This window comes from Bos indicus x Bos taurus, chromosome 16, assembly GCF_003369695.1.
Source record: "Bos indicus x Bos taurus breed Angus x Brahman F1 hybrid chromosome 16, Bos_hybrid_MaternalHap_v2.0, whole genome shotgun sequence".
Lineage (NCBI taxonomy): Eukaryota > Metazoa > Chordata > Mammalia > Artiodactyla > Bovidae > Bos > Bos indicus x Bos taurus.
Genome location: NC_040091.1, coordinates 2,030,029 through 2,053,513, shown reverse-complemented (window position 1 = coordinate 2,053,513; position 23,485 = coordinate 2,030,029). Strand labels below are relative to the sequence as shown.

Here is a 23,485-nt window from a genome sequence, read left to right as displayed (position 1 = left end):
AGTCAAGTAAACTTGCCAAAAAAGAAAACAAAATTGGGTTAACAAGATCATAACTGATTCAGTGATCGCCGCTTCCTTCTCTAAGAACTGTGCTCACAAACCATGTATTTGATAAACAGGAAATCTGGGTTTAGTCTAACTATTCTAGAAACCAGAAAGTTCCACAGGTCTTTAGTTTCCCCAATCTGTAATGTAAAAGGAGTGAATTGAATAAATTTTCTAAGGCCTACTGCAGCTTTAAAGGAATTAAAAGCCAATGTTATTGGCCTTTCTGAAAAGCTGTAAGAAACTATTTCAGACATGTAAAAAAGTGTAATGAAGAATATGACTCCTTTCCCCCACAATTCTTCATAAAGAACATTACCTGTACAAAAAAGTCCTGCATGTGGGACTCTCCTGGTGATCCAGGGGCTGACTCTGATCTCTCAGTGCTGGGGCCCTGGATTTGATCCCTGGTTGGGGAACTAGTTCCCACATGCCACAGCTAAGACCCTGTGCAGCCAAATAAATAAATAAAAATAAGTATTTTTAAAAGTTCCCCTTCAGTCTCTTCTCCGATGACATTTCCCTCCTTCATCTGAAGAGGGAACCATTATCCTGAGTTTGGTATTTACCCCTGCAACCATTTAGTCTTTTAGGATTTATACCTGTATATATTCCTTTCAAATATTTTATACTTCAAATTTTAAAAAAATTTGTCTTCATGTTTACCCTTCTGTCTGTGTACTTTATATCCTAATCTCCTTTTCTCATGAGGACATCAGTTCAGTTGCTCAGTCGTGTCCGACTCTTTGCGACCCCATGAACTGCAGCACACCAGGCCTCCCTGTCCATCACCAACTCCCGGAGTCCACCCAAACTCATGTCCATTGAGTCAGTGATGCCATCCAACCATCTCATCCTGTGTCGTCCCCTTCTCCTCCTGCCCTCAATCTTTCCCAGCATCAGGGTCTTTTCAAATGAGTCAGCTCTTCACACCAGGTGGCCAAAGTATTGGAATTTCAGCTTCAACATCAGTCCTTCCAATGAATACCCAGGACTGATTTCCTTTAGGATGGACTGGTTGGATCTCCTTGCAGTCCAAGGGACTCTCAAGAGTCTTCTCCAACACCACAGTTCAAAAGCATCAATTCTTCTGCACTCAGCTTTCCTTATAGTCCAACTCTCACATCCATACATGACTACTGGGAAAACCATAACCTTGACTAGACGGATCTTTGTTGACAAACTAATGTCTCTGCTTTTTAATATGCTGTCTAGGTTGGTCATAGCTTTCTTTCCAAGTAGTAAGTGTCTTTTAATTTCATGGATGCAATCATCATCTGCAGTGATTTTGGAGCCCCCCAAAATAAAGTCAGCTACCGTTTCCCCTGTTTCCCCATCTATTTGCCATGAAGTGATGGGACCAGATGCCATGATCTTAGTTTTCTGAATGTTGAGCTTTAAGCCAACTTTTTCACTCTCCTCTTTCACTTTCATCAAGAGCCTCTTTAGTTTTTCTTCACTTTCTGCCATAAAGGTGGTGTCAACTGCATATCTGAGGTTATTGATATTTCTCCTGGCAATCTTGATTCCAGCTTGTGCTTCATCCAGCCCAGCGTTTCTCATGATGTACTCTGCATAGAAGTTAAATAAGCAGGGTGATAATACACAGCCTTGATGTACTCCTTTTCCTATTTGGAACCAGTCTGTTGTTCCATGTCCAGTTCTAACTGTTGCTTCCTGATCTGCAAATCTAATGTGTATTCCTTGAGTGAGAAATTGGAACATTAATGAGCCAAAATTTAATAGTTCCCCATTGCTTAGGGGACAGTTATTCTTTCAAGTTAACTTAATATTGTCAACTTTCTAAATTCTCTATGTCTCCCTCTACTCCAGTCAAATACATGTTAAGCCTTAAATTGAAGCGTCATTTTCTTAGGTCAGTCTCCCAAGACAATAGAAGTGAAAGCAAAAATGAACAACTGGGACCTAATCGAACTTAGAAACTTTTGCACAGCAAAGAATATCATGAAGAAAACAAAAAGATAGCCTACAGACTAGGAGAAAATATTTGCAACACGAGACCAGGGGTTCATTTCCAAAATTGTATACAAACAACTCATACAACTCAATAACAAAAAACCCAAACAACTCAATCTAAAAATGGACAGAAGACCCAAGTAGACATTTCTCCAAAGAAGATACATAGATGGGCAATAGGCACATGAAAAGACATTCAGCTTTGCTAATTATTAGAGAAATACAATCAAAATAACATTGAGGTATATGCGTCACACCAGTCAAAATGGCCATCATCAAAGAGTCGATAAATACTGAAGAGGATGTGGAAGAAAGAGAACCCTCCTACATTGTTGGTGGGAATGTAAATTGGTGCGACCACTATAGAAGATACTATGGAGGGAAGTTCCTCAAAAAACTAAAAATAGAGTTGCCACTAACTCCAGGAGATAGTGAAGGACACGGAAGCCTGGCATGCCGCAGTCCACGGGGTTGCAAGGAGTTGGACATGACTTAACAACTGAACAACAATGATCCAGCAATCTCACTCCTGGGTATATATCCAGAGAAAACTATAATTTGAAAAGATATATGCATCTCAATGTTCACAGCAGCACTATTTGGGATAGCCAAGACATAGAAGCAACCTTAATGTCCATTGACAGATGAATGGATAAGAAGGTGTGGTACACATATACAGTGCAACACCACTCAACCGTAAAAAGAAAGAAAGAATGCCATTTGCAGCAACATGGATGGGCCTAGAGATTATCATACTCACTGAAGGAAGTCAGAAAGAGAAGGACAAATATCATATACCATTTATATGTAGAAACTAAAATAAGAAAAAATGAACTTATTTACAAAACAGAAACAGACTCACAGACATAGAAAACGTGGTTACCAAAGGGGAAGGAGAAGAGGAGGGATAAATTAGGGGTTCAGGATTAACAGGTGAACACTACTGTATGTAAAATAGATAAACAACAAGGTTCTACTGTATAGCACAGGGGAATATATTCAGTATCCTGTAATAAACTGTAATGGAAAAGAACATGAAAAAAGAATGTGTGTGTGTATCTGAATCACTTTGCTATATACCAAAAACTAACACAACATTGTAAAGCAAGTGTACTTCAATAAAAAAATAAATGTGTTAAAGTTTATATATAGCATGACTATAGTTAATAATAGTGTCCTATATATTTGTATTGCTAAGAGAGTAATCTTGGAAGTTCTATTACAAAAAAAATTTTTTGTAACTGTATGTGGTGACAGATGTTAACTAGATTTATTAGGGCGATCATTTTGCAGCATATACAAATATCAAATCATTAGGTTGTGCACCTGAAATGATGTAACATGTCAATTTTACCTCAATAAAAATTAATTTAAAAAAGATGTTAAGCACTTGTTGAAGGTTGGATACTGTCAGAGAACCAAAGAACAGAATCATGGAGTCTGATCTTGTTATATTTTTATCTAACTTTGTGAATGCTTATTATATGTCAGACACTATTCTAAGCAATTTACATAAACAATCTTATTTAATTCTTGCAATCATTTTATTGTCCTGAGACAGAGGAATAGTTTACTCTAGATCACACAGGGTAGTAAGGTTTCAAAAAGGGGCACCTAACTTCAGTACCCAGTCTTTACGGATCCTTTCAATTTTTGAAGGTACTTACATGCATCGTTTAGAAAGTTTCAAGTTGAAGTATAGTTGATATACAATATTATATTAGTTTCAGATGAACAGCATTGTGATTCAGTATTTTTAGAGATACTGCTATTGAAAGTTATTACAAAGTAATGGCTGTAATTTTCTGTGCTGTACATATACCTTTGTTGCTTAATTTTTATATTTGAAATATAGCCTAATACTATCTTACAATTATTCCCAAATTGTGTTCTTTTACATGATTATTAATGGCTACATATCATTCTTAATAGCTGCTGCTGCTGCTAAGTTACTTCAGTCGTGTCCGACTCTGTGCGACCCCATAGACGGTAGCCCACCTGGCTCCCCTATCCCTGGGATTCTCCAGGCAAGAACACTGGAGTGGGTTGCCATTTCCTTCTCCAGTGCATGAAAGTGAAAAATAAAAGTGAAGTCGCTCATTCTTAATAGGCTATACCATAATTTATATAGCCATTTATGTCATTTACAGTTTTTTTCCAGTTAAAATGCCTTGATGTTCTTTTCTCTCTTGTAATCAAGTCTTTTTGCACATCGCTGATTATTTCTTTAGGACAAATTCCTCAGAGTGGAATTGCTGGACCAGGGCAATCACTTAAAGCAGTTGGAATTAAGGGAAAGCAACGTCAGCTAAGAAAAACCCTTCGATGTCCCGCTCTAAGCCCCACGGAGGGTTAATTCTCCACGTCAGCCCTGTGGCAGAGGGCAGCGCTCAGAGTACTGGCGGCTGTGGAAAAGAAGAGCCTCCGATGCCAAGATCGAGAAAATGTCTCACCGCTGGCATGTTCAGCTTTCCACTCTGGTTTCCTGGGATTTCTGACTGGAAGGTCATTGGGGTTTGTGTCACGTAAAACTATGACTCGGACCCCATGATGGGACCTGCAGGACAATCCCACCATCCCTCTGCGGGGTCCTTTCTCCCGCTCCACACTACACAGTTCAGTTCAACAGCTTCAGAACAGCGTATCTGTATTCTCTCTTAGAGAGGTTTTTGTGTGTGTGTGTGTGTTTTGTTTGTTTTTTTTTTGGTCGGGAACGTTTTAGATACCCACCCTTTTATCAAGAGTGTAATAAATCTTGTCAGTACAGATCTTCAAAAGTGGCCTACGTCACCGTTCTGTTCATCTTAGACTTGTCAGAGAGATTACCTAATTATTATTATTATTACCCAATAATGGTTATTGGGCACAGAAGAATCTCGCAATCCTGAGTTAACCGGTAATGCTGGCGAAAGGTCCACGAGGCGCGTTCTGTTTTCCCTGGCGCACGAACCCAGTGCTTGACCGGGTTTACCACAGTTTCACAAAATGCCGGCGGAGGAGGCGGGTCCGCGGCGCTCGTCGTCCTTAAGTAAGACGCCGCAGGAGCAATGTGCGTTCGTGAGAGCCCGGATAGCTCAGTCGGTAGAGCATCAGACTTTTAATCTGAGGGTCCAGGGTTCAAGTCCCTGTTCGGGCGCTTTGCGTTTTTTCACCTTCAGTTTTGTTTTCTTCCCCAGTTCTTAGAAATCTGAAGGAAAAAAATTCCTCCCGAAAACTGCGCAAAACCTCCGCACTCACCAAGAAATTGAGTCATTTTGCGTAGCCGCTTTTCTTTCTTCCCTGACTGTACGTTTATCTATCATACTCCGAAATCAATGAAAAATAAAGTGGATACGACTTAAGGTAGAAGTAGACTTAGCAACTAAACAAACCTTGGAATTTTCGAAAAATCAGAAGGCGCCCGAACAGGGACTTGAACCCTGGACCCTCAGATTAAAAGTCTGATGCTCTACCGACTGAGCTATCCGGGCTCTCTCGAAAACCCTTTTCTCTTCTGTTTACTTGATAATATTCTAATTGGCCCTCAAATCTAAATTTTAGTTAGTATTATTTTTTCCAGTAAGATAAGGAAACACAAACATTCATTTTTCTGTGTTTTTCTCCATGCACTTAATACGTGTTTTCTTCAAGTTCCTTCATATTTAATGTCTGATGAATTTCTAATATTCACTAAGCTCTCTAAAATTACGTGGTAGTAAATTACAGAAAAATGGGAAACGGAGACGAACATTAAAAATTCAGAAAGCTGCAACCTCTTTTTACTACACTTCTGTCTTCAGTATACTGCTTCCCTGATAGGGCCTCTGAATGTCGGTTATACTCTGCGGAACCAGGTTTCAGGGATTTCCCCCATATCTTTAATGAACAATAGGACCTCTGAATGTCAGTTATATCTACTGACCCAGGTTACAGTATTTTCCCCATATTTTTAAAGAAAAATGTATTTCCATTCACTTGATGATATAGCTGTTAAACAGGCATTCCTTAGCACAGAAGAAGGAAAGACACATTTGACTCATAAATAGAGGAGCTAATATAGGAAAAGATAAGTGACTGTGGAAAGGTGGATCCGAATATAGATTGAGAGAAAGGGAGTTTAGACCTTTAATTTAGATTTTGATTGAATTTTTCCCTTTCTCCCTCTTCCAGACAAGTTGCAATTTTCAAATCAGACTCCCAAGGTGAGTCCTTCTAAAGCAGTATTAGTGTGTACCAGTGAAAGCAACATAAATTATTAAGAATAAAAATCTCCAGATCAGCCTGGCTTTTCCTAAAATCAACTTCATCAACTGTGACGCATAGGGTAAGGAAAACAGGATTATGAAATTTCAAGACTGATAAGGGAGTGCATTTTTGTTTCTGGGAACCTGAGGCTTCTGACACAATGAACTAAATTGCCCAGCCTCAGTTGCAGGAGTTTGCTTTCTACAATTGCCTGATTCTTTAAAAACAAAGGCCAACAAACTGTGTGATCCTACACAGGCCTGAGTTTCCACATCAATAAAACGAGGGAAGTTGGTTAGATGACCTGTACTGCGGCTGCTGCTAAGTCGCTTCAGTCGTGTCCGACTCTGGGCGACCCCAGAGACGGCAGCCCACTAGGCTCCCCCTTCCCCGGGATTCTCCAGGCAAGAACGCTAGAGTGGGTTGCCATTTCCTTCTCCAATGCATGCAAGTGAAAAGTGAAAGTGAAGTCGCTCAGTCGTGTCCAACTCTTAGCGACCCCATGGTTTGTAGCCCACCAGGCTCCTCCGTCCGTGGGATTCTCCAGGCAAGAGTACTGGAGTGGGGTGCCATTGCCTTCTCCGAGATGACCTGTAAGACACTTTCTAAATTAAAAATTTTTACCACTCTTGTTACTTTTTTTGCGGGGGATAAGATTAGAAGGAAGACTCAAAATGCAACAGGAAGAAATAATGTAATTGTACAAACATTTATTGATCATCTATTGATATTATGGCTTAGGTTCTGTGATGAAAGTCAGAGATATATAGGACCTGGATCCTGTTCACAGTCTAGGAAAGAAGGGAGACATTTAAGCAGTTAATTTAAACAAAGTAATAAATGCAGTATTAAGAATTCAAGTACAAGAAGAGGCAGGAGATGAGAATGGACAGACAGAAAGGGTGTACAAAATGAGGGCAAGGGGCCTTTCAGTTTTCAGCAAGGAAAACAGGATCAAAGTTAAGTTTCAACAAGTTAACTGTCAGAGGTATGCAGAGGAAACTGTAGTGAGCCAGACAGACATTTATCTATTCAGGTATTTCTTGAGCACTCATGTGTGAAATAAGGAAAAACTGTTTGCTCTGTTTGAATGAGATGTGAAAATGTATTATACCTAATTTCTTTTTTTTTTTTTTTTTTAAGGAAGGGAACTAGTAGCTGTCCAGTGTCCCTGTGAAGTGAAGTGAAGTTGCTTCAGTCGTGTCCGACTCTGTGCGACCCCATAGACGGCAGCCCACCAGGCTCCCCGGTCCCTGGGATTCTCCAGGCAAGAACACTGGAGTGGGTTGCCATTTCCTTCTCCAATGCATGAAAGTGAAAAGTGAAAGTGAAGTTGCTCAGTCGTGTCTGACTCTTGGAGACCCCATGGACTGTCGCCTACCAGGCTCCAGTGTCCCTAAAGAAGCAAAAATAAAGTGTTTTTTTTTTTTTTTTCCTGGTCAATGGCTTCATTTGTTACATCGAATTGCCTTTGCTCCAGGAAAATAAACCAGCTGTTTAAATAGACTAACTCATGAATTGCTTATTGAGCACCTACTATTTCCACAGCAAAGAGACAGGCACAGTGGGAAGGAAAACAGTTAAGTCTGGAAGGAAAATGAGAAATGAAAATTGTGTTTTGGGGTTGGTGAATAAATTAATCTGGCTGTAATACAGGGAGGTAGACAGGGAAAGTGTGGGATTGGAGACAGCTGACGGGATTTATTTCAGGCTAGAGGAGAATAATTTTATCATACAGGCAACAGCAAAGTTTGAAAATCAAATTGAAAGTTTGGCTTGTTAACACTGTAAAGTCCCATCTGAAGTAGCATGAACTGAATCTGCTTTTTCTATATTGGGTTACAAAATACCATCAGTAGCGCTTTCTCCTTTTTAAGCATGAAATCTTCCTGGAGTGCTACCAAGCTTCTCACTCACATTGACTGTTGAACTTAATTCTCCCGCTGGAGGGCAGTCTAAACTCACAGATTCTAGATTTGTGGCCCAAACTCGCCCACCCCCCGCAACCCTTCTCAAACTGAAATTTCCCCACTAATTATTAAACACATGCTCTTTGCTCTTCTACTCATCAGACTCATTGGTCATTGAAATTTTCCATCAACTCTGTATCAGAGCTAGGAAAGTTGTGGATGAAGAGATGGGTCCCCAAACCAATGCTGAATGTACCTACTCAGAGACCCAGTGCTTCACCATCATCATCTTTGAGTTGAGATCATTACAAGGTGCAGAGATGCATGGTACAGAGGAATTGTTCTGAAAAGTTTCCTTTTGTGTTTTTGGCCCAATAACTCCAAACTGAGAGCAGCCTGGGTTTCTGGTAGGCTCTTCAAGCTCTCTCCCACCACACTCCTCTCTATGATAGAAAGGCTAACAACTCAAGAACCCCTCTAGCATTCAGAATCCACTGACTTTTTGTCAATCCAAAAGGCATTTCCAGCCCCGCGCCCCTGGATGCCTCAGCCGCCCTTGTGTTCGAATCCCTCTTTCCTGACACTTTCTCTCCTCCTCCTTTCTGACACTCTGGCGTCTCAGTTCTTCCTTTCAGGCCTCTTCTTGCCTCTATTTGCCCACTTGGGTGATGTCGTATATGTAACTTTGTTTATCATCTATGAATGGAAGAGTCCAAAATTGAAACCACGTGTCCATGCCTCTACTTTCAATTTAGTTTCATAAATCTAAAGTCTACTAGACATCTCCACCTGAGCATTTCAGAGACACTGCAAGTCCAAATTTAATTTAATGTCCAAAATCAGAGTCATGATTGTACCTCCAATACCCGGGCCCTGTCTTACTACAGTCCCTCACTTAGTAAATGGCACCACCTGCCCCCAGTTCCTAAGGCATCAGGTGGGGAGTAATTCTACACTCTTCCCCCTCATTGATGATCCCTATATTCAGTACAGTACCAAGTATTACTGACTTGACTGCCTGACTCTCTTGTATCTGTCCTTCCCTCCCATCCCACACTTCTGTCCCTGCTTCGAGATTCTCTGCTCTTGCACCCTGAATGCAGCCATGGCCTCCCCGTGAGTTCCCAGCCGGTACTCCTAAGTGTGCAAATGGCACACTCCAATTTGAAGGAACAATTTACAAAGGGCCAGCAGGGTGTAGAAAGCCAAAAGCAACAGTGTGCAGTCTCCCGGGCCAGCAGAAAAGGGAGTTCCCACTTCTTGGCCTGAAAGTCGAAGGAAGGGAGTGAGCAATTCTCCCAATGAAGATAGAAGAGGGAAAGGGAGAGGGAGGGAAAGGAGCTGAGAGGGAAGGGGAAACACCTGGAGGAAGCTTTGTTGAGCGTGGCAGCCAGCCCACAGTGACCCCAAAGAGAAGGAGCCCAAGGAAGAAATGTCCAGACCTCTTGACCTCCCTCCTCCTGCTCTTCTGAGGAGGCTCCCCACTGGCCCACCGCTTCTAGGAAACCAGAGGGCCCAGAGTGGGTCTGCAGGGGCAAAGGGAAGACATCAGTATGTATTCCAAATCCTTCTGTAATAGGCCGCATCACTGATCACACCACTCCCAGTCTGCACCCTGGGTTCTCTGTTGCCTACAGGGCTAAACCTAAATTTTTTGACATGCCCTGGTTTCTCTAATAATACAGAATTTTCTCCCTACCAAGATGCATTAAAAAGCCTTTAATATGATCCTCAGCCCAGCAACTCAGGTAGGCCTATTTCCTGTTAGCTCTTCACTTAAGACTCTCCACTCCAGCAACCCTGGACCACTGAGGGCCCCACACTACTGTGTTCTCTCAGGCTTCCGAGCTTAGCCTGATGACTAAGAGCACACAGAAAGGGGTCATAAATGTGTGCTGTGGTCACGCAGTGAATGAGTGAATGAGTGCATGTTTTTATCCCCCGAGGCTCTTGAGCATTAGGAATAGTGTCATACATACGTTATATGTACAGAACACACAGGCTGTGGTCATCAAAATGGTCCATTACATTCTTTCCTTTGATCTTCACAACAGGCCTGAGTGGGAAGCAAAGCTGATAGAACTATTGATGCTCAGAGGGTGAAGTGGGCTACCCAAGGCCACAGTGCAGTGAGTAGAAAACAAACACAAGCCTTTGTCCCTTCTCCTTTCATGAGCTTCTCCTCCCATTGTCTCACTCAAGGTTGCCTGCAATTAATGGTTCTTTGCACTGGCCCAGATTTCACCTTATATGAGAACAAAACAATATCCCAAGAGGTACCTCCAAATCATGATCTCACTTTTTACATTGCTTTCTCCCTCTACATAGGACTTCATCTGGCTATTCAAATTTCCTTCCCCAAAATAGTTATCCTCCTTTGAGCTCTAAAGTCTCTTCCATTTAGGAAATTTTAAAACGCCCTTATCTTTTTTAAAAGGCCTTTCTGACACCCTTAAAAAAAAATCCACAGAACTCCAGTGAACCCCAAACAGACTGTAAGAGTAGCATTTTAACAAACATTTCTTTGAGACCAGAGAAGGCACGGGTTTGCAGATGTTTCCCTGAGAACGCTAGCAGGGGAGTCCTGGGCCTCTGACCTCAGGCTGGGAGTACTGAGCCCTAGATACCTGAAGGGGACGGCAGGGGAGGGACTCTGAGAACCAGGTGCTGAGCGTAGTCTGGCAAGGAAGAAACAAGGAGGACCCTGGTGGAGAGCAAGATTCAAGTTTTGAGGAAAACGCACTTTGAGATAACATAGCATCGTTATTATGCAAAACAAACGCAAATGAGGGGCGGGCCAACTATGGGTTTCTTTGGGTGGAGCCCTTCGGAAAATTCTTCTAGAGACCACTGCTCAAACAAAGGTACTGAGTCAAAATTTTAAATAGAAGGTAATGTATGAAAGATTTTCCCTTGCGCTGGTTGGGCTGGAGGATCAACCACTACCCTTCCCCTTCAGGTTGTAGACTGCTATTTAACGGGGCTCGGGTCACACGACCCACTAGGGCGAACCGAAAAACCGATGAAGCAGAAAAGTGCAAAAGGCAGAGGCAGCTTCCCCACGCCGTCTCCTCCAACCTCAAGGTAGGGACTCTCTCGGGCATCGCTCTGTTAATGATGCGGGGGGGAGGAAATTCCATCCACTGATACCCGGACCTCAAAACTCTGTCATTTCCAGTAGAATGATCTGGCATTCGTCCGGCACACAGCAAAGGGGTCCCAGCAGGGGAAGGTAATGATCATCTGCAAACACCCTCACATGAGTGGAGAGTGGAGATCTCGGCCCCTGGGTTTCCGAAGCACGACTCGACGCCTTGATTTTCCCTCCCCGCGCGCAAAGGCCGGGGAGGCGGGGAGCCGAGCGGGAGGGGCAGGCGGCCGGGCTCGGGGCCCGCCCTCCTCCGCGCTTCGGGCGCTGCGGGCTGGGGCCGCGGCCTGCGGCTGCCCGCCCTGCCCGCGTCCGGCCGAGCCTCCGCTGCCGTGCAGTGCGCGGGGTCTCCGGGAGATGGCTTCCCCGCGCTCGCCCGCGGCTGCCGCTATTGTCTCCCCCGGGCCCGCCGGACCCCGCGGGCTCGCGCACGCCCTCCCCTGAGCCGACTCCCCAGCCGGTCCTCGCGCCCCTTCTGCCTCCCCGCTGCCTCGGGCCCGGCGCCCGCCGCGTGCTGCCCGGGAGGGAGCGGCCCTGAGGAGGCGGTGCGCCGCCGGAGCCGCCGGGAGCCGGCAGCCCGGGTCTCCGAGCGCACGACCGCAAGAAACCGCAGCGGGCGCAGGTAAGGCGCGCACCCGGCCGGGCGACCCGGGCCGCGTCTGCGGATCACCCGCCGAGTAGGGCGGACGGAGGTCCGGGGCTCTCCCTGAAGCATGGCAGCTGCGAGGTTCAACAATGGAAGGACCCGAGGGTTCCCGGGGCGCGGGCCGCGGGGGCGGTGGGCGCCGAGCTCCGGGCCCCGCGCCCGAGCGGGAGGCCCCGCCGCCTCCCCGCTCCTGGGGTCTCCGAGTGTCTCGGACCCCGGGCGCCCTCTTCCCCACCCCTTTCCCTCTGAACACACTTCCTGGCTCCCAGCGGCAAGGCGCCCTGAATCAGCCAATGGTTTTGGTGTTTTGGTTTGTTGAAGATGAGAAAATAAAAGGCAAAACCTGCCCTGGAGTGAGAGTGGTGGGGTGGTGCTTTCTCTTGCGGTAGGTGAAAAGTCAGCATCTAGCCTAGGGAATATATAATAGATATACATTTTTTAGGCGGACAGATAGGAAAATTGGCTTCTGCCTTATAAGGATACTGCAGCAAAAGGGGAAAGCTTGGGAGAGGGAGAGGGGCCTTCATGCCGGAGTTCCCGGTCCCTGGGGGGAGGCGCAGCTCCCCGGCCTGTACTTGTCTCTGGTTTTCAGCTCCCGACAGCGGTGGCTTTGATGTTGGGGCGCAATCGCAGCAGCAGGAAGCCCCGGGGAGCCTGCCAAGCCCGGGTAGGGTGGGGTGGGAAGCCCAGGGGCTCGGCAGGCTCCCGGGTTGTGAGAAGAGGTTACTAACGTGTGAGGTTAGCGCACACACCCTGGTTGGCCGCGGGGCGCGTGTGAAGACCCTGCCATTGCTCGCGCTCTTCAGGCCGACCTCCATTCTCTTGGTCTCCACACCCTTGTGGGGTCTTTATGGCTTCCCAGCCCCTCCAGCCTGGCTGCGATGGAATCTCTATTGTCTCTGCTGCCCTGATGTTTTTTTTTCTCAGTTCTTTTAGAGAATTTTGTACCCTGGGTGGCTGGTCCGAGCGTGGCACCAGATCCCTTAGCACACAACTACCCAGGCCCCTCCTTCTCTGTCTAAACTACCTGACTGTATGGGTTGTGGCCAAGCAGATGTAAGTAATTTGCACTGAATTCCAACCCTGTATCAGCCGCTGAATGAAAACTTATTCTGTTGCCACACAAGGCCTCAGGAAGATACTGGAAGAGAAATGGTCCAGGGGGTGGCAAACTTGATCCCTCCCGGACTCCAGCTGTGCATCCCAGAACACAGAAGTTACGAGGCTTCAGAACTGCAGCTCCTCCAGAGCCTGGCGGTCCCCTCTGGGGTTGTGTCCATGGAAAAATTAAGTCGAGGCACATTTTATAGCCCTGCCTGGCAGCCAGCGTCTGAGGAGGTGGTGGCTCGGAGCCGGAGCCCTGGACTGAAGTGTGGCTGCTTCCCCTTTGGCCTTTGGGTGAGCCCAGGGTTTGACTTCCATGGCTCTGAACTTACTGCTGAGTGTGCATGGGTGTGTGTGTCTGACTCTGACCAAACTCTCAGCCCTGGCCAGAAGGGAGTTAGTCCATTTCCCTCTTCCTGAAAAGATTGGTGAGGGAGGCTCCGTTTATCTGGGTCCTCAGGCCTTTCCCTGGAGTGCTCGTTTGGATTGTCCAGTGACCTGGAATACCTGCGTACTTGGCCGGGATGTAACGATGCTCTAACAGATACCCCACGTTCTTGTGAGCCTTAGGTCTCCTCTCTGGTTTCTCCACCCCACCTAGGCCTGACATTTTGAAGTATCTCATGTGTATGGTCATTCAGCCTGGACAGCCCTGCTGGCCAACAGGAATAAAAATGAGGGAACTCTGTTCCCTTTGGGGGTTTGTAACTGGCCTTAAACTTCAGGCTCCTCGTGCTCCCAGGACGTGAACTTGGGTGTAGTAGTGCGGAGTAGTAGAGAAGCAGTGGGTGGGTTCAGTGTCAGGAGGCCTGGCTTCCTAGCTGTGTGAGTATGAACAGCTTGTGAGCCTAAGACTCAGTTTGCATAACTATAAAAGGGGGGAAAATACCTTTGGGTCATAGGATTGTTTTAAGGATGAAAAACACTGCTTACCATGAACTGAGTAAAATCATGTATGCAAAAGCACTCTAAAAAGTACAGAGTGCTATACAAAAGTAGGTTATACATCTGAGTTTAGTCTCACTAATGAGGGAGGGAAAGCTGGTGGGAATGGGGGAGAGGGATGGGAGGAAAGGGATATGAAATAGAGAATGTTCTGGAAACTTTCTTTTCTGGCTAAGGGAAAGTAATGTGACAATGCCCAGGTAAACTATTCTTTGGGTATTTCTCTTTAAATAGGGTTGCTAGAATGGGAACTAGGAGAGAAGGAAAGTCCACTTAATGATATTTCTAGGGAATCAGGGGGATATATACACCCCCAAAGGCTGACTGCTGTCTATAGTTAGGGTAGTACTGAGCTGGCAAATAATATTGTAGCTCACACTGATGTCAGCTAGCTAGTCAATACAGAGGAGAGATTTGAAGCGGGCATTCCCTCTCCAGACCCTGTGCTCATAAGTTGGGTGCCCCTTTGAGGGAGATGTTGGGTCCTGGGAAAGGAGCAGCAGAGTTACAGAATTCATTCATACTGGATTCCTTGATTTGAATGCCAGTGAGATGCTACCGGACTGGGACATACCTTAGATAACTCACTTCTCAAGGACACAGATCCTGGGGGACAAATTTCCTCCACCCAGCCCTAGTCCAGCATAGCACCTCCTTAATTCTTGCATTTCCTAGGATCACATATAGTTTTAGAATTGGAAGTCATTTCTCTACAAAGAAATGACTCTTCCAAGGTCAGGTGATTCTTAACAATGCTGGAACTTGTTCCACAGATCATTTTACTACCAATGAAAGGACCTGTCTTTTAGCACTTTGGAATGTATCTATCAGTTGACCCTGTCGTTGCTGGGAAATTTTCTTCTCTCAGGATATCGGTGATGGAATTCAATGTCCTCAAATCTCCATAGTGTTAAAGGGATTAATGACACAGAACATATTTTGAGCTTTGGGGAAGAAGCCCACAAGGTATGGAGGAGGAAGAGGAGAGCAGTCCCAATAGTCCTGGGGCAGAATATAGAATCTGTGACAAGGGATCTTTAGCAGTTCGTCCTTCCTCTTCTTGAGAACTTCCTGTAGGAAGTCTCACCTAGCAGAGGCTCCATAGTGTTTCAACAAGAGGCCAAAAATCATTTACCTCTTTGGAAACTTTTTTCCTTCCTCCTTAACTTTTGCACCTGCCACTCTTCTTTTTGAAAACATTGTTCGACACCCTTCATCCTGGACCTTTCTCTCCTAACCTCAGCCAACCCTAGTCACTGCGAGACTAGTTTCCTGGGCAGTGGCTTCTTTTCTCCTTGGCGTTCTTTCCACTACGTTTAATGCCTCATTCCAAATCTCGACCCGTGGATCCTGTCTTAGAGGTTAGCTTCTATTTCTGCATCCTCCCCACTGTGGGTGGGTGCCAGTCCTGAGAGCTGCTCACACACTCTGATTCCCCAGGCCCACCAGGAATAAGCTTGCATGGAGGCATCCTCTCCTGCCAAGGTTTTCTCTCTTTCTGTCTTAGTCTGCTTAGTACCCTTGACAGCAGACCAGAAGGCACAGTGAGGGGAACGGGATAGAGAGCCGAGGAGATAGTACAGTTTGCCTTGCCAGGTGAAGAAACAGATATGAGCTCTTCTCATCTCAGGTCCAAACCTAGAACCCAGACTGGAGTGATTGATGGTGTCCAGCCACCGTTGAGACACCTCTGAGGGCCCCGTGTTTCTGAAAGCAGAGTGTCTGCCCCATCCCTGACTTGTCACGCTCGAGTGTCTTCCAGAGGGTAAAAAAAGTTAAAGTACGAGGAGCACTGGAGGACTCATTTAATTCTGACCCAAAATGGAGAGATTGTTTGCAAATTGGATATTATGGGCACCTGGGAGAACGCAACTGTATTTCCCCCCAAAATATTATAACTAGGATGTCAGATTTACACTTTAGAATTCAGGAAGACAGATTTTTTTTCTTTTTTTAAATTAAAAGAAAAGATGGATATAGTTCCCTGACAAGCGATTTTGAAAGAGTGGCTCCCTGAGGGTTGTCAATTCTCTGAAGTGCAATTTTGGTTACGCTATTGTAGGTGGTCCCAACAAGGAAGGCAAAAAGGAGCCATTTGAGAAAAAGTTCAAATACCAAGCAAGGCATGATAAAAATACCAAGCAAAGCATGATAAAAAAGAATAGCCTCCAGCACTGAGTGTCTGTCTTCCTGTAGCTTTTCAAACCTTACCTTAATTCCCACCCCCACTGCAATCCTTGGAGGAAATAGATGATGAAATTGTCTCATTCTCCTTTGCAGATGAGAGAACTGAGGTTCAGCTTAGGTTTAGATTCAAACCAAGATTAAGGTTGTACAACTAATGAGAAAAGAGCCAGAGATTGAATGTAGGTCAAGATGCCTCTAGAACCTGGGTTGTTTCTATGCTGCACTGGAGGCACCTGTGAGGAAAAAATGTTAGTGAGGCCCAGGTTCTGAATGAGATGGGGCTTCCGCAAGAGTCAGGTGACAGCAGCAAGTGTTCTTCTTAAAGTCATCTGTGGAAGAAGATGTGATCACAGAGGCAAGGAAGCTTGTCAGTTAATGTTTAAAAAGAGCTCATCTGTTCATTCACAGATGTTTTTTGAGTGCATACTAATGACTTTAGGTGCTTTCAGTGTCTAGCACATACAGCCTTCCAGAACTTACTGCTGGGTGGAGAACATAGACGAATGAGTAGGCTATAGTATGGGATGCTTAAAGAATTCATAAATGAGGCGTTTAGGGTGGACAGAATTCCTGGTGGAAATGAAATGTTAGCTGAGATCTGAACAATGAGTAGGTGTTGGGGTGGATTGGGGAGTGAAACAAGTGGTGAGAGAGGTAAAGGAAGTGTAGTTTAATTTGGCCAGTACTCTTGCCTGGAAAACCCCATGGACGGAGGAGCCTGGTGGGCTGCAGTCCATGGGGTCGTGAAGAGTTGGGCACGACTGAGCGACTTCACTTTCACTTTTCACTTGCATGCATTGGAGAAGGAAATGGCACCCCACTCCAGTGTTCTTGCCTGGAGAATCCCAGGGACGGGGGAGCCTGGTGGGCTGCCGTCTCTGGGGTCGCACAGAGTCGGACACGACTGAGGTGACTTAGCAGCAGCAGCAGCATTGGAGGAGCTTGCATTTTATCTTTTATTCATCCATCACTCATTATGCATTGAATGCACATGGTGAACCTGAGTGCACAGCAGGGAAGAAGACAGACCAAATGAATTTCCAGGAGTAGTATCTGATGCATGGCAAGGACTCAGTAGATGGTGGTGGTCAGTTAATTTTATCATCTTCCAGTAGCAGGTTTGTGCTAAACCCTCAGAATATAAAGGAGTTCAACATGGTCCCTGACTTTGGGGTAACCACACTGTACTCCAAAAAACTCAAGTGAACAGATGAGCTTTATGTAGGAGGTAGTTCTGTAAGCTCAATATGAGTCAGTTGTCCTATGGTTGTCCCAAGGCAGCATTTCTTAAAAAAGTATAGAAACTAAGACTAGAGTACTTAACATTTTGGGGGACACTTGAATTCTGAGAACCTAATACATGCTATTGGGTATCAACCTGGAAAAATCAATTACAATTTTGCCTTCCTTATCCAGCTTCAGAATCCCTGATGCTACAACAGGAAAGTGGTAATTCTTCTCTAGGTTGGTCAGAGCACCCTCAGAACACCGTGTTTAACAACTCTGTCTGTGTGTAAAGCGTTGTATTGAGCATTGTGGGGAAGACAAAGACAAATAGGAGGTAATTTTTTCCTTAAGATTAATGGGCTTATATTTATAAAGTGTTTTGTAGTTATAAACCACATACATGGATGTTTGTTGTTGTTTTTAGTCACTAAGTCGTGTCTGACTCTTGCAACCCCATGGACTATAGTATTTCCCAGGCATGAATACTGGAATGCGTTGCCATTTCCAACTCCAGGGTATGTTCCTGACGGAGGGATCAAACCCGCGTCTCCTGTATTAGCAGGCGGATTCTTTACCATTGCGCCACCAGGGAAGCCCCACCTACATGGACAAGTTATTTTTATTCTAATCACCAGTAGGGTAATACCAAACAATATAAATACAACGGGATGCATTAAAATTTTTACAGACATTTGAAAGGGAGCAAAGTCACTTTCAGTCATAGGAGATGAAAGAAGGCTCTAACATAAGAGCAGGTCAGGCAAGCCAGAGTGTTCTCGAGGGCACGCGCATAAACAAAGGAGTGCTCCAGAGGGCGCTCGCATGAGCGAAGGAGTGCTCCAGAGGGCACTCAGGTGAGGGAAGGAGTGTTGCAGAGGGCACGCACGTGAGTGAAGGCGTGTTCCAGAGGCCGCTCGCGTGAGGGAAGGAGGGCTCCAGAGGGCACTCGCCTGAGCGAAGGAGTGTTCCAGAGGCCACTCGCATGCGCGAAGGAGTGTTCCAAGGGCACTTGCGTAAGGGAAGGAGTGTTCCAGAGGGCACTCGCATGAGCGAAGGACTGTTCCAGAGGCCACTCGCATGAGCGAAGGAGTGCTCCAGAGGGCACTCGCATAAGGGAAGGAGTGTTCCAGAGGGCGCTCGCATGAGCGAAGGAGTGCTCCAGAGGGCACTCGCATAAGGGAAGGAGTGTTCCAGAGGGCGCTCGCATGAGCGAAGGCGTGCTCTAGAGGGCGCTCACGTGAGCGAAGGAGTGTTCTAGAGGGCACTTGCATAAGGGAAGTAGTTGGTTCCAGAGGGCCCTCGCGTGAGCGAAGGAGTGTTCCAGAGGGCACTCGCGTGAGCAAAGGAATGTTCCAGAGGGCACTCGCCTAAGCGAAGGAGTGCTCCAGAGGGCGCTCGCCTGAGTGAAGGAGGGCTCCAGAGAGTGCTCGCATGAGCAAAGGAGTGTTACAGAGGCCACTCGCTTGAGGGAAGGCGTTCTCCAGAGGGCGCTCACGTGAGCGAAAGAGTGTTCCAGAGGGCACTCGCATCAGCCAAGGAGTGTTTCAGAGGGCACTCGCGTGAGCGAAGAAATGTTCCAGAGGCCGCTCGCGTGAGCGAAGGAGTGCTCCAGAGGGCACGTGCATGAGCGAAGGCGTGTTCCAGAGGCCGCTCACAGGAGTGAAGGAGTGTTCCAGAGGCCACTCACATGAGTGACAGTTTGTGGGAGAGCGTGGGGCCCTGGAGAATGGTTAATGACCATCAGCGCTTTGGGGGGCATGCAGGGGACTGGGCTGGGACTTGGTGTGGGGAAGGGAAGAGACAGAGTTTCTCACTGGACGAATGACATGACCAGAGCTCCAGGATTCCCTGGCACTGCAGTATACCAGAATAGTCACCAATATCAGCTTGAACATTTGGTAAAATGTGATATTCCTGGGTCTCCATAACAGAATGGGAAAAAGATCTCGAACAATTTTGGCCTCAAACAAGATTCAGTTTAGCTTTTACTCATTTATTTTAAATTTTATTTTATTATTTGCTTGCTGCTGCTGCTGCTAAGTCGCTTCAGTCGTGTCCGACTCTGCGACCCCATAGACGGCAGCCCACCAGGCTCCCCCATCCCTGGGATTCTCCAGGCAAGAACACTGGAGTGGGTTGCCATTTCCTTCTCCAGTGCATGAAAGGGAAAAGTGAAAGTGAAGTCGCTCAGTCGTGTCCGACTCTTCGAGACCCCATGGACTGCAGCCTACCAGGCTCCTCCGTCCATGGGATTTTCCAGGCAAGAGTACTGGAATGGGGTGCCATTGCCTTCTCCTTATTTGCTTATTGACGTATAATTGATTTATAACCATTTGACTTAGTCTCTTTTACTACTTGTGTGACCTTAGGCAAATTACTCAATTCATTTCCTATTTTCGTAAAGTAAGGATAATAATATAAACATTTAAGGATTGTTATAAGGATGAAACAAGACAATACCTGGCACAGAATGCCAGATAGGGTGGGGGTGGGGGAAAGATCTGTTTCCTTCCTTCCATTTCTTTGATACTTATATTCACTTATTGAGGCTAGGGTCACATTTGGGTATCAGCTGTTGCCTTAGTGTGCTAGAGTCCTTGAAGAGTAACTGCTGACCTTATTCACTGACTGTGACCCTTATGGCATAGTCAGTCACCAGGTTAGTAACATATATCAGATTGTTACACAACTGTTAGATCGATTAGTGCCCACAACTTAGGGAGATGGTAATAACTATTTGTTTAGGAGCCCTGTGGTATAGGAGTGTGTAGAAGCTGTCAGGTCCTAACCTACTCTAGTACTCTTGCCTGGAGAATCCTATGGACAGAGGAGCCTGACGGGCTACAGTCCATAGGATTGCACAGAGTCAGACACGACTAAAGCGACTTAGCATGCAAACATGCATGTACATATTCACTTAGCCTTCCTCTCTGTCAACCCCTAGTACAACCCCCCCCCCCACCTTTGCTTTGTTTTCACCAGAATAAAGTATGATAACCTCACTCCAGGCAGGACAGTGGACATATCCTTGGGGTACTAATTTGACGGATTTATAATGTTTACATGCATTGCAATGGTGTTTCAGCAAGGTAGCTATGGATGGTTAGCTCCATTGTGCCTGCACATATGGCCACGTTCTGGCTTCTCTCATCCAGCTGCAGGCATGCAGCTAATCTCTGCTGAGAACAGCCTCTGACTATTGCTACCCTATTGTAGACCCTGGGTGAGGGGCACAGGAGCAAGGGCTCCATGACGGTGGGGCTGGTGGGATGTGAGTGTGCCTCACTGAACCAGGTGGGCAACTGAGTCCCTACGCTGGGTATAGCCTTGGCCTCTGTCTCCCTTGGAACTTCCTGTGCAAAGTGGGACATGAGTTCAGTTTCGTCTCTCAGTCCTGTCCGACTCTTTGTGACCCCATGAATCACAGCACGCCAGGCCTCCTTTTGCATCACTCCCAGAGTTTACTCAAACTCATGTCCATCGAGTTGGTGATGCCATCCAACCATCTCATCCTCTGTCGTCCCCTTCTCCTCCTGCCCCCAATCCCTCCCAGCATCAGAGTCTTTTCCCACGAGTCAACTCTTCGCATGAGGTGGCCAAAGTATTGGAGTTTCACCTTTAGCATCAGTCCTTCCAATGAACACCCAGGACTGATCTCCTTTAGGATGGACTGGTTGGATCTCCTTGCAGTCTAAGGGACTCTCAAGAGTCTTTTCCAACACCACAGTTCAAAAGCATCAATTCTTTGGCGCTCAGCTTTCTTCACAGTCCAACTCTCACATCCATACATGACCACTGGAAAAACCATAGCATTGACTAGATGGACATTTGTTGGCAAGGTAATATCTCTGCTGTTCAATATGCTGTCCAGGTTGGTCATAACTTTCCTTCCAAGGAGTAAGCGTCTTTTAATTTCATGGCTGCAATCACCATCTGCAGTGATTTTGGAGCCCAGAAAAATAAAGTCTGACACTGTTTCCACTGTTTCCCCATCTATTTCCCATGAAGTGATGGGACCAGATGCCATGATCTTCGTTTTCTGAACGTTGACTTTTAAGCCAACTTTTTCACTCTCCTCTTTCACTTTCATCAAGAGGCTTTCTAGTTCCTCTTCACTTTTTGCCATAAGGGTGGTGTCATTCGCATATCTGAGGTTATTGATATTTCTCCGGGCAATCTTGATTCCAGCTTGTGCTTCTTACAGCCCAGCGTTTCTCATGATGTACTCTGCACATCTCATGATGTGCTCAGTGGTGTCTGACTCTTTGCAACCCCATGAATCGCAGCACGCCAGGCCTCCCTGTCCATCACCAACTCCCGGAGTTCACTCAGACTCACGTCCATCGAGTCGGTGATGCCATCCAGCCATCTCATCCTCTGTCGTCCCCTTCTCCTCCTGCCCCCAATCCCTCCCAGCATCAGAGTCTTTTCCAGTGAGTCAACTCTTCTCATGAGATGGCCAAAGTACTGGAGTTTCAGCTTTAGCATCATTCCTTCCAAAGAAGTCCAGGGCTGATCTCCTTCAGAATGGACTGGTTGGACCTCCTTGTAGTCCAAGGGACTCTCAAGAGTCTTCTCCAACACCACAGTTCAAAAGCATCAATCCTTTGGCACTCAGCCTTCTCCACAGTCCAACTCTCACATCCATACATGACCACTGGAAAAACCATAGCCTTGACTAGACAGACCTTAGTTGGCAAAGTAATGTCTCTGCTTTTGAATATGCTATCTAGGTTGGTCATAACTTTCCTTCCAAGGAGTAAGCGTCTTTTAATTTCATGGCTGCAATCACCATCTGCAGTGATTTTGGAGCCCCAAAAATAAAGTCTGACACTGTTTCCACTGTTTCCTCATCTACTTCCCATGAAGTGATGGGACCAGATGCCATGATCTTCGTTTTCTGAACGTTGAGCTTTAAACCAACTTTTTCACTCTCCATTTTCACTTTCATCAAGAGGCTTTTTAGTTCCTCTTCACTTTCTGCCATAAGGGTGGTGTCATCTGCACATCTGAGATTATTGATATTTCTCCCGGCAATCCTGATTCCAGCTTGTGTTTCTTCCAGCCCAGCGTTTCTCATGATGTATTCTGCATATAAGTTAAATAAGCAGGGTGACAACATACAGCCTTGATGTACTCCTTTCCCTATTTGGAACCAGTCTGTTGTTTCATGTATTCTGCAAAGAAGTTAAATAAGCAGGGTGACAATATACAGCCTTGACATACTCCTTTTCCTATTTGGAACCAGTCTGTTGTTCCATGTCCAGTTCTAACTGTTGCTTCCTGACCTGCAGACACAGGAGATGGGAAAAAGGCATTAGGGCGTGTACAGAGCAATGCCGAAACTGACAGGACTCCTCCTCTACTCCCCCACCGCCTGGGTTACTTCCTACTTAGGAAAGAAATCTTGACCCCTCCATGTGCAGAGATGCAGAATGGTTGTTGTAACACCATCTAAGACAAAGGTGTTGTTCTCGTGCCCCATTCTAATGTCATGTCATGTACACAGCATCAGAATGTTTAGGAAACACTGAGAGCGTAAAAGAAGTAAGGCAAGTTTGAAACAGCTGACCGGGGAAGGTTTCTGAGGATCCTGAGTTGGGGTGAAAAGAGGAGAGAGAAAGCAGGAGTAAAAGCGCCTCCAGCTGCACTCATGGCTTTTGAGGCCCTAAGGGTCAGGTGGGACCAGTAGGGCCCGGGCACTGGAGCTGCCTCCACTGTGACAGGGCTAGGTAGTGGGTGACCAGGTGGAGGGGAGGCCCGGCTGGGATCCCCTGCAATCAGGCACCATCAGGCTCTCTGCCTACTTCCCACCCCCCTCCCTGGTGTCCCCTTCACTGTGGTTTGGGGATTCTGAACACTGGGAGGCCATCTGGGGATGGATCTCATCTCCCAGTTCCCTCTTAGGGCCCTGCATCTGCAGTGGGGTTTCTCCTTTGACCTTGGTGAGACGGAACCCTTGGTCTCCTCCTGGGTTCTGTGTCCTTGGCTGACCCGGGGCAGGATATCCTTCCGGTCTGCTACCAGGAAGAGGGGAGAGGGACTTCATGGCTGCGGGGTGAGGCCAGGCTA

General features: G+C 46.2%; 1 protein-coding gene and 3 non-coding genes across 6 annotated transcripts in view; 3 read left to right on the top strand and 1 right to left on the bottom strand.

The window, feature by feature from the left end:
- Nucleotides 1–5,085: 5,085 nt before the first annotated feature.
- Nucleotides 5,086–5,158, top strand: TRNAK-UUU. The gene has a single exon. It is a non-coding gene; the product is annotated as a tRNA-Lys (tRNA).
- Nucleotides 5,159–5,419: 261 nt separating this feature from the next.
- Nucleotides 5,420–5,492, bottom strand: TRNAK-UUU. Its single transcript has one exon. It is a non-coding gene; the product is annotated as a tRNA-Lys (tRNA).
- Nucleotides 5,493–11,061: 5,569 nt separating this feature from the next.
- Nucleotides 11,062–23,485, top strand: part of PIK3C2B (phosphatidylinositol-4-phosphate 3-kinase catalytic subunit type 2 beta) — a 77,717-nt gene continuing 65,293 nt past the window's right edge. For 2 of the 3 annotated variants that reach the window (XM_027564228.1, XM_027564230.1), the window contains exon 1: nucleotides 11,590–11,926. The gene's annotated coding sequence lies outside the window, so the exon portion shown is untranslated. Of the gene's footprint in view, nucleotides 11,241–11,589; nucleotides 11,927–23,485 lie in introns of those variants that run through there. The other variant, XM_027564229.1, reaches the window with a different exon arrangement.
- Nucleotides 19,956–20,085, top strand: LOC113907090. The gene has a single exon (XR_003515084.1). It is a non-coding gene; the product is annotated as a small nucleolar RNA SNORA3/SNORA45 family (small nucleolar RNA).